The following is a 13,425-nucleotide window of genomic DNA, read 5'->3' as shown; positions in this document are numbered from 1 at the left end:
CTCATGACCCTGAATGTCACATGATCACGACTGAGCCAATGGTTCTTGAAATTCACTTGGATATACAAGCGCTTTGGATTACAAGCATGTTTCTGGGATGAATTTTACTTGTAAACGAAGGTTTTACTGTATTTCTGTAAATGGTGTCACCATTTTCTCAATCCTTCAGATTTCAGAACTGGAAAATTGACTTTTTTGGCAGGTGATTGGCAGTATCTTTTAAAAACTGTAGCGTGCACATTCTTTGGCTCAATAATCGTATTTAAAAGAATTTATCACACAATTTTTCTTAAACAACTGGGAAAAGGCTTATACATATAGATATGTTTATTTCAATATTTGCCAAGTGGAAAATATTTGAAAACAAACTAAATGTCCACCACTCGACTGGTTCTGGATGTACCAGTATAAGTTATCTAAGATACCGTGTTTTGGGGCGCCTGGGTGGCGCAGTCGGTTGAGCGTCCGACTTCAGCCAGGTCACGATCTCGCGGTCAGGGAGTTCGAGCCCCGCGTCGGGCTCTGGGCTGATGGCTCAGAGCCTGGAGCCTGTTTCCGATTCTGTGTCTCCCTCTCTCTCTGCCCCTCCCCCGTTCATGCTCTGTCTCTCTCTGTCCCAAAAATAAATAAACGTTGAAAAAAAAAAAAATTTTAAGATACCGTGTTTCATGAAAAAGGCAAGTGGCGAGATTAAATTTATACTGTTATTTTATTTTGTAAAACAAAACCAAAAAGGATGCACATATAAACACGTATACTTGCATATGCACAGGCAATTTTTGGAATGTATTTTTCACTATTTAAAAAATTTAAGTATAGGGGCTCCTGGGTGGCTCAGTCGGTTAAGCGGCCGACTTTGGCTCAGGTCATGATCTCGCGGCCCGTGAGTTCGAGCCCCGCGTCGGGCTCTGTGCTGACCGCTCAGAGCCTGGAGCCTGTTTCCGATTCTGTGTCTCCTTCTCTCTCTGCCCCTCCCCTGTTCATGCTCTGTCTCTCTCTGTCTCAAAAATAAATAAACGTTAAAATAAATAAATAAATAAATAAAAAATAAAAAAAAATGTAAGTATAATTTACATACAATAAGATTGACCTCTTGTAGTGTGTAGTTCTGAGTGGTTTTTGACAAATGCATACAATTGTGTAATGACCTTACAGTCAAGATATAGAACAGTTAGGTCGGTCCAAAAATCTCTCCTGCGCCATTTTGTGGCCCACCCCAATCCTCACCCTCAACCTCTGGGCACTAGTGACGTATTTTTTGTCTTACATACCTTTATCTTTACCAGGATGTTGTACAAATGGAGTCATTCAGTATACAGCCTCTTGACTCTGGCTCCTTTCAGCTGGCACCTCATATTTAGAGCTCTCCCTCTTGCTAAGTGTATGAGTAGTTTGCTTCTTTTTATCACTCAGTAGTATTTCATTATATAGATAGACCACAGTTTGATTATCCATTCTCTAGCTGAAGGACTTTGGGTGTCTCCAGATTTTAGCAATTATTAAAAAAATAAACAAAAACCCACTATAAACATCTGAGATTAGGTTTGGAGATAAGTCTAAGTTTTTGTCTCACTTGGGTGAATTCAGGAGTAGAATTGATGGCTCATATTAAGTATATGTTTAGCTGTATAAGAAACTGGCACGTTATCTCTAAGATGGCCAAGCCGTATTGCTTTCTCACAACCAACAGATGGGAGTTCTAGTTGCTTCCCATCTTTGCCAGAACTTAGTGTGGTCAGTATTGTTTTGATTATTAGTTTACCCTCCTAAAGGGTGGCGTTTCATTGTGATTTCAATGTGCATTTCCTTGATGACTGACATTGAACCTCTTTAGCTGTGCTTATTTTACGTATAGGAATCTTTGAGAAATATTCGGACACACGTTCTTTTTCGTGATTACGCACAGTACCACAAGGGAACCACAGTGGGAAGGATTTGCAGTAGCTGATGTGGGATGAGGCTTTTGCATTTACTCTTCTTTATGTACTATTTAAATTTTGTCGAGTGTGTTCATGTTTTTAAAAAATCTTTTTAGGTTAACTTAAAAAAACATTTCCTTTATACAAAACCATCACTGTGTTTTATTAATCCTCTTGTAGGTCTTCATGTGCAAGATAGAAGGATAGTAGATTATCCAACCAACTACAGGGTAATTCAGAATATAAAGAGGATTGTTTCTAGATCTATAAAAAGATCTCTTGCCTCCATCCTTCCTTTTTAGTTCTCCTAGTTCAGACCTCACCATAAGGTAAAAATTGATGTTCTTTATTTCAGAGATCTCAAAAAAATAATAACCCATCACTCTGATGCACTGACTAAGAGAAGTAACAAGAAACCAGTGTTATATGCTCAAAACATGCCTGTCAAATGAAGCAATAAAGCTTGAAAGGTGAGCAATATGGATTTTTATTTCAAAGTGGAACTCTAATCACAATGTGATACCATTACATACCTATTAGTATGTTTAAAATTGGAAAGACTAAATATATCAAGTATTGGTGAGGGTACAGAAGCCATGGAACTTCTGGTGGGAATATAAAATAGCACACCCAATTTGGAAAGCATCTTGGCAGGTTTTTTTTAAAGTTTCCAAAGACATGTGGCATATGTCCCAGTCATTCCACTCTAGTTATTTACCTGAGAGAAAGGAAAAATATATGTCCGTACAAAGACCTATACAAACATGTTCATAGCAGCTTTATTTTAACAGCTCCAGACTGGAAATAAACCAATTGTCCAACAACATGTAGATGGATAAACAAATTGAAGGATTCCATACAATGGAATAGCACTCAACAATATAAAGAATGAACAGGGTGAATCTTAAAATAATTATGCTGAGAGAAAAATGCCCAACCAAAATAAAAAATATATAGAGAGAAGTTTATATAAAATTCTAAAACTTGGAAACTAGTCAACAGTTACAGAAAGCAAATCAATGGGTGCCTGGGAACGAGAAAAGGGACATGGAGGGGCAAGAGAGAGGGATCACAAAGAAGCAAGAGGAAAGTCTTGGGGGTGATGGATACATTATCTTGATTATGGTTATGGATTCATAGGTATAGACAGATGTCAAAACGTATCCAATTATGCAGTTTAAGTATGTGCTATTTTTTGTGTGTCAATTAGCCATCAGTGAGAGCTGCTAAAAAAAATTGAGACCTAACAATATCTGAAAAGCGTTTAGCCTTCTTCTCATATAAACATGCTGGTGAGTGTAGACTGTAGACGTGTGGATTTTAAAACTTAGAAGCATCAGGGGCACCTGGGTGGCACAGTCGGTTAAGCATCCGACTTCAGCCAGGTCACGATCTCGCGGTCTGTGAGTTCGAGCCCCGCATCGGGCTCTGGGCTGATGGCTCAGAGCCTGGAGCCTGTTTCCGATTCTGTGTCTCCTTCTCTCTCTGCCCCTCCCCCGTTCATGCTGTGTCTCTCTCTGTCCCAAAAATAAATAAACGTTGAAAAAAAAATTTTTTTTTAAAACTTAGAAGCATCAGATGACGGTGGTCAGAGATGGGCTGTTCTCCTCTCAACTTTCTCTCCTATTGAATGGCCCAGGGCTGTACTGTCCAAAACAGGGTCCCTTAGCCATATGTGGCTATTGAGCACTTGAAATGTGTCTGGTGAAGAGCTAAACTGTTCCTCTCATTTTATTCTAATTCACTTTTCAAATCAAACTTAGATGAACACCTACATCATTATAGAAAGTTCTCTTGGACAGCCCGGCTCGGCTCTCTGGAGGGCTGCTGAAGGTGTTTGAACATGACAGGTTCGAGCTCCCATGCAAAATGAAATTTGCTGTCTGCTTGCTTCTAAAGCCAGGCACTAGAAGAGTTATGGGCCTCTACTAGCTGCAGCTCTTAAAACGCACAGAGCAAATGCTACAGTGAATCAGCCGCCATCAAGCGGGCTCAGAACACAGCCTGGTCGTCACTGTTCCAGACTCTAGGGGAAGATGAGATCTGGGACTTTGGCACTAGCGCGAGATTTTATGTGGGTAGTTGAAAAACTATCTGCAGAATGTACCCTTACATAATGAATAAGCTTCCCTCACTGATAAATGCCAATTTTCCAGAGGACCATGGAAAATTGGCTATTTTTGGCCACTCTGTGGGAGGCCATGGGGCTCTGACTTGTGCTTTGGAGAATCCTGGAAAATGCAAATCTATGTCAGTGTTTGCTCCAATCTGCAACCAGTTCTCTGTCTTTGGGTAGGTGGGAGGGCAAAAATCTCTCAATGGATATTTGGAATCCAATCAAAATAAATGAAAGGCCCGTGGTGCTGCCCTCCTTAGGAAGTTTTATTCAGGTTCTTGTTAGATGTGATCCAGAAGATGATAACTAGACATTTCAGTAAACAGCGACTTCCTGACATCAATTGTTTTTAAGACTGTGAGAGGGTTATAATTAGAGTTACTTTTCATTACAAACCTTATTAATGACCACATCAGACTTCATGTAGAATTTCTGAATACAGGAAAAATCAGACACTAGAATGTCTTCTAAGCTATAGAAGTTAGAATAAAGAAAAATACAGTTATCAGGTTTTAAAATATGGGTTTTCCTGCCTCCAAAAGAGCTTCATTCTGTAGTTGAATCGTCTGCAGAAATGTACATAATCCAAACAAAAAAATTTCAAGTATATGATTATAATTTCAGAAGGCTTATCAACCATCAAATACCTTTGGATGGCACCGCACAGTTATTCAGACTTTTCTGTAGTTGCTTTTTTAAAAATGTGGGCAACCTGGTCTTATTTTACAGATCTTTTTGACACTTTTTATGAGGTTACAGTAAATCATTCAAGACTTGTCTGAAGATCAAGTTTTGTTGAATGAAGGATGAATTTTCATTGCTACATCTGTGAGAAGTAAAGATATTAATCACTTTTTTTTTCCAGAGTCAACGTAGATTTAAGTCCCCAGTGTTGTTCTTCTTCATCATGTCAAAAAGTTGAAATAAAAACTTTGCCCCATTCTGTGCTGTAGAATTCTCCCCCTTCCCATTTATGGCATTTTCAAAGGTTAGGTTGATTTTATTTCATCCACTATTATTTCATCACTACTAGAAAAAATCCACAAAATTATAGTGAGATACTTTTATTTATTTATTTTATTTTAGACAGAGAGAAAGAGAGGGAGAGTAAAGGAGAGGGGCAGAGGGAGAAAGAGAATCTCAAGCTCAGGGCAGAGTCTGATGTGGGACTCGAACCCACAACCTGGGATCATGACCTGAGCTGAAATCAAGAGTTGGACAATCGACTGAGCCACTCAGGTGCCTCTAGCGAGATACTTATTAAAGTTCCAAAAATGCAGAATTTCACCCATTAGTGCTTTTATGATTCTTTCTTTTAATGTTTATTTATTTATTTTGAGAGAGAGAGAAAGAGAGCATGAGTGGGGGAAGGGCAGAGAGAGGGAGAGGAAGAGAATGCCAAGCAGGCTCCTCACTGTCAGTGCAGAGCCTGATTCGGGCTTGGATCCCATGAACCAACCGTGAGATCACGACCTGAGCCGAAATCAAGTGGTGGCTTAACCGACTGAGCCACCGGGGCACCCCTGCTTTTATTCTTAAAACATGAAACCTGGAGCATAGCCTCTCCATGCTCCTTCTGTTTAGATTCCGGACTACTTTCAGCGAGACCTACCATGTGATCATGGATGGACTAGAAAGTTTTTGGGGGGCGCCTGGGTGGCGCAGTCGGTTAAGCGTCCGACTTCAGCCAGGTCACGATCTCGCGGTGCGTGAGTTCGAGCCCCGCGTCAGGCTCTGGGCTGACGGCTCGGAGCCTGGAGCCTGTTTCCGATTCTGTGTCTCCCTCTCTCTCTGCCCCTTCCCCGTTCATGCTCTGTCTCTCTCTGTCCCCAAAATAAATAAATGTTGAAAAAAAAATTAAAAAAAAAAAAAAAAGAAAGTTTTTGTTCAGCCAGGTCTTGGTTCCACCCCCCTCCCCAGGAGGGGGTGGGCATCTGCAGCCACTTTCCCCACCAACGCTGGCACTGTGGGCTGGCCCCGGCTCCGACTCTGTCTGTCCGGTCTGCCCTGCACAGCATCCCACACCCGTCCCGCTGTCTCCTCCAGGGCGTCCCTCTCTGCATGCACCGCCAGATGGATCCATGGGTATCCTGGCCTCCCTCTCTCATTCCCTCTCATTCGCCGCACCTCTCGTGCCTCCAGCCTCCAGCCCTACCGATCCTTCACAAGCAGAAGCTGGGAAAAGAGCCAAGGCTAAACAAGGTCCCACTCCTCAGTTAGAGCTGCCCCCTTCCTCCTACCACCATTCCACTAATTATTAACAGATTTGCCAGGACCCAGAAAGTTTCTGAGATGACATAAAATGAACAAGGTATGGTCTATAGCCTAGGAAACCCAGACAGATGCTAATGGTCGAGTCCCACAGGAGATCACATTCAAAAGAACAACCTAAAAAACCCCAGCCGTTACTGAAGGTTCAGACGCCCTTCCAGGAGCACTGGTGGGTGCAGGCAGAGATACACCCCCCTCCCCCGCCACTACCACCAGAAACCCAGATGGGGTGACCCAGAGTGTGCCTGGTGACTCTGTTTCCTTAATTCAGGAATTTCCCTCTGTGTGATCAGGTTCTTGTGTTGGCAGCTGAGAAAGCCGCTGACAGCTGGGGAGTTATTTTCTCCTTCAGTCACAGGATGATGGAGATAATCTAGGATGGGAAGTGTGGGGGAGAAAAGGAGGAGACAAATGCTTGCTGCTCTGAGCAGAATTGGGCAACATGGCTCATAGATCTTCCTTTCCTGTAGATCAGACACCTAAATAGCTCACGACTCTATCCCTTACATCTGATGGGAAACAAGTGGATCGTATTTTTGTTGATGTCAGACACTTTGAGGTGTCAGAAAGAACGATCAAGTTTCCTTTTTTTAATGTTTATTTTTGACAGAGAGAGAGAGAGAGAGAGAGAGAGAGAGAGCATACGTGGGGGAGGGGCAGAGAGAGAGGGAGACACAGAATCCAAAGCAGGCTCCAGGCTCTGAGCTGTCAGCACAGGCATGGGGCTCGAACTCACAGACTGGGAGATCATGACCTGAACTGAAGTCGGACGCTCAACCGGCTGAACCACCCAGGCGCCCCTAAAAGGATCAAGTTTTTAAATCGGCCTTATTACTTTTCTCAGGATCATTACAAAATACTTGATTCAGGTTGCATTGTTTCAAAAAAAAAAAAAAACCTGAAGAATGCATGAAAATCAGGAGAACACAATTTTCCAAGTAGGACATCTGGCTAAGAAAAGTATTTGAAGTTAATCTTTCCTGTTCTGTTGATGAGGGGGCTTCAGGCGGAAACTTGGACATCTAGAGTTGTTCATTGTAAGAACTTGTCAGGTGCCCTGACTAGGAATATACCTCCTCGGTAGGCTGGTTATTGTTTTGGAATTTTCCTCTTGCTATCTTAAAGATTCCATGAAATTGTGGGTCAATGCACTATTTTATAGGTATTAAACATACTCTATTTAATACACACTAAGTATATGATATGTATATATCACATTAAATTAATAATAGACCAATGATTATTTTCTTATTTAAAATTATTTTGGACAAATAAAGTTCCTTCTAGACAAACATATTTTCCAGATTCTTCCTTTAGTGTTGGGTGTCACAATATGCAGTCCAACCCAATATCTATTGAGAGCCTTCTATGTGCCAGGTAGATGGATATTTTAGCATTTCTTTTACCTAAAAGGGGGTTGTTAATTTTGGCTAAGTTCTAGGTAGACTTCTCCATACCCCTCAGTTTTTCTTTCTTTGCCATCATTAGTGGCCCCATCTTGTAGCAATAGTGTAAGTATAGTATACTATAAGTATATAAGTATATACTCTGAGCATAAAAGTATATACTTATATATAAGTAATAATGTAAGTATTTATAGTATAAGTATTTACTCCTGCCATGATTAAATGAGAGATCCAGGAGTATTCCACTTATTAAACATAATCTTATTTTAAAAACTGAAATCTAGGGGTGCCTGGGTGACTCAGTCAGTTAAGCATCTGACTTGACTTCATCTCAGGTCATGATCTCATATTTTGTGGGCTGGAGCCATGCATCAGGCTCTGTGCTGACAGTGTGGAGCCTGCTCAGGATTCTCTCTCTCTCTCTCTCTCTCTCTCTCTCTCTCTCTCTCTGCCTCCCTCATTCATACTATCTCTCTCTCTCAAAATAAACAACTAAACTTTAATTTAAAAAACCCAAAACCAAATTCTCGATTTTAGCTGTAACATTATGGCTTCACTTTTAACTTACAACTGCAAAACATATCACATAGGAGATATGAACAGAAATGAAAAAAAAATACAAAAATACTTGCCTTTTGTGTAGGATGGTGGGATTATTTTTGTCTGTTCTATATTTCCATTATTTTAAGATACTACCTCAAAATGAAAGATAAATAAGCTTGCCTTCTTACTAATAAACCCTTGTCTAACCATTGGCCTCTGGCAATTCCACCTTCTCAAGCCTTCTTTACACTCAGAGTCCAAGAGTTAAATACCATAGTGCACTTTTTTCTACTCACTCGGAGTTCAAATTGGCCTCTGGACCCCTTAAATTCTCTTGGATAATCTCTCTCCCTTAGGCTGTCTCTAAACTTTTGAATCTGGTTTTTCCCTTATTAGTTCTGTTTTCAAAGCCGTGATCTTATTTCTTCCCAATATTGGTATTTAAAAAATACATTAAACACTTTTTTGCAATAGTCTTTTTTCTTTTCTGCCCTATTTTGGACAAATTTGTCTATTTCTCTGAGCTCTTGACTGTAGGTCTGGATTTGATTCAGTGAAGTGAATCGACAAAATTGTGTATTGACCACTGAGGGCATGCCATTCACGGTCCTTGCTTAGGACTGCTGTGTACAGCTGGGCCGATGTGCCAGGCACAAGGGTCCCTGGCTCACAGGTGAATAGAGGCTATTTGTTCACGTGTGCCGAGAGGGAGAGACAATGGGTAACCTTTCCCTTAGCATCACCTAATGATATATATGAAATGAATTTGAGATATGTAAGGTTCCGCTTCGGGGCACTTAAACATGGACAGAGAAGACTTGGGAAGTAGAGAACGGAAAAATATTAAGAGAGGAATTGCTTTCTAATCTAATGAATAAACTATAAACTTCAAAGGTATTCGATGATGAGATTAAGGGCGACTAGAGTATCTAGGTATAGCGCCAACGAGTCAGTGGGATATAAAAAGAATCCTTACGTGTAAGACCAGTGGTCTTTTCTATTTCTAGTTACATAAAATGTTCACGTAGGGACATCTTATCCACAAAGTGGGATGTTAGAGGCGTGCCCTGCTGTTTGAGTGCTGCCCACCAGCCCTTTCATCTTCTTTTTTATTTATTTATTTATTTATTTATTTATTTATTTATTTATTTATTTTTGAGACAGAGAGAGACAGAGCATGAACGGGGGAGGGGCAGAGAGAGAGGGAGACACAGAATCTGAAGCAGGCTCCAGGCTCCAAGCTGTCAGCCCAGAGCCCGACGCGGGGCTCGAACTCATGGACCGCGAGATCGTGACCTGAGCCGAAGTCGGACGCTTAACCGACTGAGCCACCCAGGCGCCCCCCTTTCATCTTCTTAAATGCTACTGAATCTCACCCCACACGCACCTCCTTGCCCGGGATTAGTAAATTATCCTTTTGCGTTAAGGCATGACCATCACAAGATGCTCTTAAAAAAAAAAAAAAGAAGTTGCTCCCCAAAGGTTAAACCTACTAAACACGATCTGCCTGGATGATTCTGCTGAACAAACCTGTTTATTCCCCGGGCGCTGGAGAACCAAAGCCTGTGTTCGCCTGAGGTTGAGATGTTGGCTTTGCTGTGGGACGCAGAAAGAAAAGACACTTGCCTCTGTTTTACACTTCTGTAAATCATTGACATCTTGATCAATGTGTAGACATTGACTCGGATTTTTTTCAGAGCCAACACTGAAAAAATATGATAAAAGCTATGGATCATCTTCGCAGACAAATGCACAAAACTGAAACGTTACATATAGTTCGTGGGGCTCCCAGAGTCCTGAAGCTTGATCGCAGGTTAAAAATCTCTGTTCACTGAACACGAAACAAGTGTCATTTCTGGTGTCTCTGTGGTGCTGGAGAATCTGATACTGTTCACCTTCACTTTCTTCTATTTATAGTTCATCGCTCAACTTCTGAGCGCACCCTTTCCCCACCCCACCCCCGTTTGTGGGTGGACAGACCATCGAAATAATGACCAAGAATCCTGACACTGGAAAAAGATGGCTGTGTGCTGATGCCTCCGGTTTGCTTCCGTGTGCCGGTGTGTGACCAAGAGCAAGGTGTAACCAAAGGAAGCCAGGGCTGTGTGTGGTTGGTGGTGGGGTGGGGGTGGGGGGAAGGTGGCAATGGAGGTGATATCACAGAGGCCCTGTGATGTGGCCAATTCGGCCATACTTTGTAGCCGCTCGGTCAAAGGCAAGCTCGGTATAACTCCTTCGTATTGGAGCAATTCAAGCCATGAGCATAGCCATCAAAGAGTTCTCTTCCTTTCGCTGATGCTGGGCCAGGACATATGGAGGTAGATAAGGTAGAAATCTGTACTAAGGATCTTCATGTGGCAAAAGATTGGAATATTTAAAATTTGTTTCCGGGGCCTTTTACTTCTCTGGCACAAGCTTCCAAAGCTACAACAGAAAGAAGGAAGGTCATGGTGACAGGGCTGAGCTACTCTGGTTCCTTCTTTGAGAAGAAAGAATAAAGCATTCATTTACTCAAAGCAGTAGGTTACTCACTGTTACCTCTGCCAAGGGAGTTTGTATCACAGGAATGGGGTGACATTTAGCTTCTATAATTGATCTCTGTTTATGTTTCGTGAACTCAAGGGAGTATTACTCACCTGCCCCTTTCTCTGTCATACTATAAAGCTCCATCATTTCTGTAGCTGGGTTTATACATTCCTGGCACATCAGCTCAGTGGGAGCAGACTATGTTTTATTCCTAGATATTCTTGATGATGCATAGATATCAATTCCTATCACAACTGTTCAGATACCTAGTCTTGTAGTAAGTATTTGTGCTATTATCCACTGGTAGTTTTCTTCTTTTTTTTAAGTTTATTTATTTTTTATTGTAATTTCTAGAGCCAACGTGGGACTCAGACTCACAACTTTGAGATCAAGGGTCACAGGCTCTTCCACCTGAGCCAGCTCAGCCCCCTCAATGGTCATTTTCCATTCATTCTTATTTTGTTCCTAGTGCTTCGTGGAAAGTGTAGTGGTTAAGAGCACGAAGTCAGGCCGGACTGATGGATCCAAAATCCCACTACCAATGTTGCTTTGTGATCTTGACCAAATGGCTAAAGCTCTCTGGGCTTGGTTTTTCATTTAGGAAGTGTAGATAAGAACAGTACCTATTTCACAAGGCTGGGAGTTAATCCACATAAGATACTTAGAACAGAGAGCTTGGCCCACGGTAAGTGCTCAGAGTTAGTTATTATTCTCTGTTTGCATAGAGTGTTGTATTCTTAGCGCCCAAAATGCGTGAATCAATCACTGGTAAAATTGCCATTGATAACTTTCCACTTGGGAGTTATTAAAATGTAAACTCTCGGGGTGCACTGGTAATGGGTTCTTCAGAACTTCTGTCTCCTGAGAAGGCACATTTGTGGGGGCGCACTGCCATCATCCTTTCCTCCCCAAGGACTAGGAAAAGCTCCAAAAAAACATTGTGTTCACTGGGTGTTTTCCATTTGCCTGTCAGGTAAAGGAGAGTAGGCACGATAGCACGGGGGCAGTGGCCTCAGTGGTCTCAGCGACCATGTGTGTGGAGCGGGCCCCACAGAGACCTGGGGTCCTAGCATAACTTCACATAGGGTGCTACCTGGAATCCAGGGACCTATTCTCTTTCTGTGCTCTGGCATGGACCCTGTTTAAGAAAGAGGGTCTATTCAGGTTCATTTGTTTCCAGCCACTACACCACTTTCGGGGAGACTTTTCACCAAGTCAACTCACAGATGGTTAGCCCCCAGTATGTCTGACACACAGGAGTCAGGACCTCGGGAGTAGATTCTGGGAGAGGAACGTGAAAGCCTGGATTCCACCTGCTGTTTGTATGAGCTTTATGGACTATGGATTTTAAGGTCCTGAGTCACCTACTGACCATCAAGATTCTAGCAAACCCCTTCACATAACATGGTTAATTTAAAAGTTTTACACTGTATACAGAAAGGCAGAAAACCAGTAGAATCGGTCCAGCAATGGGCCCTTCCTCTTCCCCATGTGCCTACCATGTTATCAGCTCTCAGATACAGACATGGCTGGTAGCAATAGAAGTGTCACCCAAGGGGACAAAACCAATGCAGAGGAAGAGGCTTGGATGCAAGAGTATGAGCCCAAGGTGGAAGAAGACAAGAATATCATTAGCTTTGGCAAGGAAGGCGACATTAATTCGAACGAGATATAAAGAGCAGAGGAGAGGAGAGGAAAAATTGGGGGGCTGAAGGGAGAAGAGTGGAAGGCACAGAAGTTAACGGGGCATCAGCCTCTTAGTGCAGCAGATCATGTGATGATTGGCTAAGGAAAATGGCAGGTTTGGGTTGGAATCTCAAGGAAGACGGAAAAGATTTAGAAGAACCCGGCTGCCGTCCTCTTCTTTCCAACTCCACCACCTTCGGAACTAATCCTGTAAAAGAAAAACGTTATCAGCAAATATGTACCCAATGACCTTTCTGTGTCAGCCTCCGGGACATAGCCTTGAGCCTTTGAGCAGACATGATCCGTGCTTTCTTGGAACTTTCAGGTCTAGTTGGAAACCATGGACACTAAATGTCAGAGCGTCGTGAGGAAGAAGAGCTCACGGGGGTTAGCCCCATTGGGGCATATGTCAGCAGACAGATGTTGTGCTAGGTGGAAAGAGTTATAGAAAGAATTCAGACACCCAGTTAAGGCTCATTACTTTTCCCTCTAAACTAGTGAGTCTTTTCTCAGAGGATTTCTCTGCCTCTTCTCTCTTTCCAATCCCGGATAACCATTATCATTGCTCTGCCCCAAATCTGTGCATAGTGCCCTGATGCCTGCCCCTTAGGGGTCAACCATTTTAAGGTTGGAGGCCTCCACCAGCTAGAATCCTTCCTGTATCTGACTCCTCCAGCTCTCCATTCCAGCTAAGGTCACTGACTGTCCTTCCTACATGTCCCATCCTTTATCACTTCTCCACTTCTGTCCTTGCTGCTCTTTTCACTGAGTGCCCTCTCCAGACCCTCCACTCCTCTTGTTTTATTTCTACTCCCGTGTTCAACTCTCACTTCCAACCAGGATGTATTCTCTGACCCCGGTACTAAAAGCAACCTCCCTCTTTTCTGCATGTCCACAGACCTTCCATCATATTTCTTTTAGGATATTTTTTGCAGTCTTCTTTATACTGTGGTCACCT

The sequence above is a fragment of the Prionailurus bengalensis genome, chromosome B2 (assembly GCF_016509475.1).
Source record: "Prionailurus bengalensis isolate Pbe53 chromosome B2, Fcat_Pben_1.1_paternal_pri, whole genome shotgun sequence".
In the NCBI taxonomy this organism is placed as follows: domain Eukaryota; kingdom Metazoa; phylum Chordata; class Mammalia; order Carnivora; family Felidae; genus Prionailurus; species Prionailurus bengalensis.
Note: the sequence above shows the minus strand (reverse complement) of the source record.